The sequence below is a fragment of the Leptonychotes weddellii genome, chromosome 10, assembly GCF_054177405.1.
Source record: "Leptonychotes weddellii isolate Sample4059 chromosome 10, ASM5417740v2, whole genome shotgun sequence".
NCBI lineage: Eukaryota > Metazoa > Chordata > Mammalia > Carnivora > Phocidae > Leptonychotes > Leptonychotes weddellii.
In genome coordinates this window covers 82,271,415-82,276,754 of record NC_138378.1, presented here as the reverse complement: position 1 = coordinate 82,276,754, position 5,340 = coordinate 82,271,415, and the positions used below count along the sequence as shown (strand labels likewise).

The 5,340-nt window shown below is 34.1% G+C and overlaps 1 non-coding gene across 1 annotated transcript; it reads left to right on the top strand.

Annotated features, from left to right (window-relative positions):
• Positions 1–4,985: 4,985 nt before the first annotated feature.
• On the top strand, positions 4,986–5,092 carry LOC115940926 (U6 spliceosomal RNA). The gene has a single exon (XR_004075651.1). It is a non-coding gene; the product is annotated as a U6 spliceosomal RNA (small nuclear RNA).
• Positions 5,093–5,340: the final 248 nt, after the last annotated feature.

Sequence of the window (5,340 nt, the reverse complement as noted above, 5' to 3'; positions counted from 1 at the left end):
TTCATACTAGTCTCACAAGAAATTGCTTTTGGTAAAGAAGTCACTGTAGGCTGTCAAAACAAATGTGAAACTTTCTGGCTTGAAAGTCGTGGTTAATACACACCTTGTTGCTACAGTAACATCTGTAGCAGGCAGAGTTGTCCATTATAAAAGGATCAACATTAGATGGATTTTAATAAAAAAAAAAAAACCCTTAGAGAATGCTGAGGCCTCAAAGTGCTGCATAGATACCTAAAATTAAAATAGCAACAAAAAATGGACACAGGATAAACATTTCAGGATGTGTCAACTGTATAATTTCATACCTTTTGTTTCTTTACCATAGATCTGGCTTTCATGTAAATGTATAGGAACTGTACCAAAATTAAATAACTTAAAGGTTTTATTCTTGAACAACACCAGAGGTTCTAGTAGCCGCTTTCCAAAACATGATACAGCAGAGTGTCAAGAGAATTAAGTGACACATTCCATGTGAGGGTCTTAGAGCAGTGCCCAGCTATGAGACTTGTCTAATTCCTCACTGTCATCATTACTATTATATTAGAAATAATTTTTTACAAAACATGTAAATTCAATTGCGTGTTTTTTACTTATTACCTAGAAGATGACAAATAAGAGAGAAATTTAATATAATAAAAGCTTTTATTTTTTCAGAAACTGAAACTGTTTGCATTTCATCTTTTTCTCATCACTGCTCTCTCAATTGGCCAGTATCTTAGAACAAGTAATCTCTTTTGTTTGTGTGTCACCTCAGAGCATACAGAATACAGCAATGCTAAAATGGGATTATTTGCATGTCACAGATGAATTACCTGGGGCTCCACAATATGTCTCAAGGGCATCACTGACCACACAGCTGGAATAATTTAAAAATATAAATACTTCAGAATCTAATGGAACAAATGGTGAAACTTCTGATATCATAACCAAATACAGCACAGAGGTAATGGTCAGATTATTATATTGCTTTTTACAGTCTTTTATTTCAACTGGTCTCGAAGTAGCACCATTAATTTAGGAGCTGGTGGAATAGACAGAGCATAGAGGTCAGTAAGTTAAAGATGAGTTCTTAGCCTTAAAAACAATGTTTAGTCAAGACCTTTGGCTCTATTTGCTTGAGCATGGGCTAGACCAAAAATAAATATACTCAGAACCTACCAAGTTTTGAGGAAATAATATTTCTACAGAACCTCCAAGCCAGGTTTATAATAGCCTCTTGCTGTCAAATTACCAAAACAATCTCACGCCCTCAAATCGCCACCAACAGGAACAAAGCTAAAGCTGTGTGGCCTCCAGGAAGGATAGCTTTGCCAATGCCCACCTTGTTGTGACCATGAGAGAAAATACACAGAAGCTCCTCTCAGATGGAAGAGCCAGAGGCCATGGAGGGAAAGAGAAGGCAGAACCAGAGGTTGCCAGATGGGTTAATCATAGAAAGCACTCCACTGCCAGGGAAATACATTCTCAGTATTCTTTCCAAACAGGATAGGCTAATTGTTCTGGCCCCCACCAGATGATCGCTGTATGGTTCCCATTTTTCTCTTTTCTAAATGGAAGTTTTTATTACAGCTACTTATTTTCTTCTTATTATTATTTTTATTAAGAATCCCAGGGTTGGAGAGTAAATAAATGTCTTTAACTTATAATTGACCAGACTACACAAGCTTCAAGTAGGCCTGATGAAGAAGGCTGCTTGACATTGAGCTATGTGCAGTTACCAGATGCAGAAAGCAGTTCTTACCTTTTGGCAGGCAAATAAGTAAATGTATGAAAGGAAGAAGGACATGTAAAGATGTAAAGAGTTAAACAGGAGCTATCAGAGAGACTGTATTGGCTATCAAGTATCTCCTTTCACCTTATGCCTTAAAACAGAATTCTTATTTTACTCTGGGCTGACTTTATTCATAGCTGAAAGTATACATTTCCCAATCTCTTCTGCAGGTTGAAATGGACAAGGAAATGTAAACAGAAATTGCTGTGTAGGGTTCTATTAATTCACTTTAAGACTAACCCAAACATGAGGGTCAACATTTTGCCTTTTCACCCTTTTCTTTCCAACCTGGAATACAAGCATTGTGGCTGGAATCCTGCAGCCTTTATGTGACTTTGAAATTGGAAGCAACACACAAAAGACAGGTTGGCAAACAGAAAAATGGATCATGACCAAGATGGCCTTCATGTTGCCCTCAAATTGACTAATCTTAGGCAGGGTTTTTCCTGACTATAAGTCCTTTTCTTAGCACATTTATTTTAGAAAACTTGTAACTGCAAATCCCACCCTTTGAAATGTATCTGAATTTCCTTAAAGACTAAGACTCAAAGAGGTCTTTCTCAAGGTCCTAGAAACCATCTCTATGAAATGTTAACATCAAAGGAAGAAAGAGCCTATCTCCCAGTCTCTGTGGAAGGACAGAATCTTAACTTAGGTGGGCACCTTGCTCCAACTTGTAAAACTACCTCCTGCCAGGAAAAGTGGAAAAAGTTTACTTTTCCTTTGGGTAAAGCTAATTAGTAAACAAAGATGTCCCCCTCCCATGCCACAACAGCTCTTAAAACACTCTCCTGCTCTTTGTTTCAGTAGAGCTGAGTCCTGAGACCCAGTCTGTATTCTTTTCTCTACTGCTGACAACAGTATCAGCAATTTCTTTCTGCTCATCTTGTCCAGTGAGATTTTTTTTTCTTTAACAAACCCTAATGACTTTGTGGAACCACAAATATCTCTTACCTCCAAACTTCTTTGACATGATAAAATAAACTCCTGATTTGTTTAAGTCACTGTAGTCTGGGTCACTTTTACCAAGAGCCAAAGGAAATTCCTAACTGACAGAAAGCTTCAAATGTAAAAGTGAGTAAGGAACAGATAAACCTATGGAAAAATTTACTGGGGCCCATAGAGTATATCCTGGAAGTGAACTGATCATAATTAACATATTCTAATTTCCTTTTATTTTCTAAGAGAAGGATGGAAAGTATTAATTTAGTTGGAAACTTATAAATTTAATTATGCATAGTAAAATTTCAAAATAACCATTAAAAGGTGAAATACCAAAGTATGTGGTTTTCAAAACTATAGAAGTAAAATTGACTAAGAGAAAGGGCTTAATTAATCCAAAAGAAGATCAGTAAATTAAAAATAAAAACGAAGTATATTAAAAAGTCAGAGAGACAGAATGTACGAAAGGAAGTATTTCTCCATCAGGTGCTAATTAATGTTAGGTGATAGAAGTGTTGACTATAATAATTTCACAATGGATATATGTATAAAATCATCACATTGTATACCTTAAAAAATTCCCATTCTACAACCTAGCCATATACAATTTTAATTTGTCAATCATACCTCAATAAAGCTGGAGAAAATAGTTCTATATTCAGGAGATCTAAAAACTAACCTCAAAATATATTACGTAAAGATTTATAAAACTACCAATCAGTCACACTCTTTAAGTAATTGAGAAGTTAGGCAGGAGAAAACATATACACACACAAACACACACTCACAAACAATCTGTATAGCACAATTAGGCTTAACTTAATAGACATATTTAAAAATCCTTACCTAACAAAAGTCATAGAATATACACTTTTCTCAACCACACAAGGAACACTTACAAGTAAGATCCACATTGTGGGTTGCAAAAGAAATCTTAAATTTCAAAGAATCAGTATCATGTATACCACAGTGTGTCCTTACAACATAATTAAAGGAGAATAGCAGCAGAAACCATTACCTGTTTGAAGAACATTTTAAAACAGTCTTCTGAATTGACCAAAGAAGATACACTGAGGGGAAAGAGAAAATACTTAGAACTAAATGATCATGAAAATAACATTGAAACTCACGGTATGTAACTGAAACAGTACTTAAGGAGAAAAATACATAAAAGTATTAAAAAGTATTTTTAAATACTATACAAGAAAAATTTGAAGGATCAAATTTAATGAAGTGTCAGAGTTAATAAGACATTGAAAAAAGAGTAACTGACTTAAAAGTATACTTAAGGTAATAAAGATAAGTGCAAAAAGGTAAAAAGCAGAAAAATACATAATCAGGAGGATTAAAATAGCCAATGGTTGGGGTTTTTTAAAATAGTAATAAAATAAACCTCCAATTAGAATGAATCAAGAAAATGATAAAACACCCAAAAGTATTTTAGGAACTGAAAAGAAATATACTATAGATGCAGTAGAAATTATAAAGATAATATAAATGACTTCATGCTCTTATAATTGAAAACTTCCAGAAGCACCTAGAAAATATCCTTACATATTGACTCTAGGATAAACAGAAAACTTGAATAATACTAGAACATTAAAAAATGAATCAGTTAATCCTTCCCACAAAGAAAACTCTAGACCCAGGCGGTTTTATAGGTAAGTACCATACAATATGAGAGTAAGAGATGATTTCAGTCTCACTCAGAAGTGTCCAACTAACAGACACTGAAGAACACTCTTCAGTTCATTTTATAATACTAACATTAATTGTAAAATAAAAAATAGATAAGAATTATAAAATAAAATTACAGGTCAACCTATTCAATGACCTAGATTAAAAAAAAATCCTAAACAAAATACTGCATGAATCCAAGCAAAATATATGAAAATATAATAAATCATGTCAAAATGTTTATATTTTAGGAATTCTAGGTTGGTTTGATATTAGAAACCTATTGTTGAATTCACTATTTAACTATGTTAACTGAATGTAGATAAACAGGTGATGGTCTCAACTGATACAGAACACTCATTTGAGAAAATTAAAAACCCATTCATAATACAACAAACCTTTAACAAATCAAGAATAAAAAACATAGCAAATATTACACTTAGTGGTAAAATATTATAGGTATTCATTTTCAAATCAAATATGACAGTGATGTCCAGTATCACTGTTTCAACATTATTCTAAAGTCCTTGATTATGCAGTAAAATAAGAAAAAGGAAAATAAAAGGAGATATAAAGATAGGAAAGGATAAAATTAGTGCTTGCTTCAGCAGCACATATACTAGAATTGGAACGATTCAGAGAAGATTAACATGGCCCCTGCACAAGGATGACATGCAAATTCATAAAGCGTTCATATTTTTATGCTAACTGAAATAAGTCAAGCAGAGAGAGACAATTATCATATGGTTTCATTCATACGTGGAACATAAGCAATAGCACGGAGGACCATAGGGGAAGAGAGGGAAAACTGAAAGGGGAGAAATCAGAGAGGGAGATGAACCATGAGAGATTATGGACTCCGGGAAACAATCTGAGGGTTATACAGAGGAAGGGGGTAGCCGGGTGATGGGTATTAAGGAGGGCATGTGTTGTGATGAGCACTGGGTGTT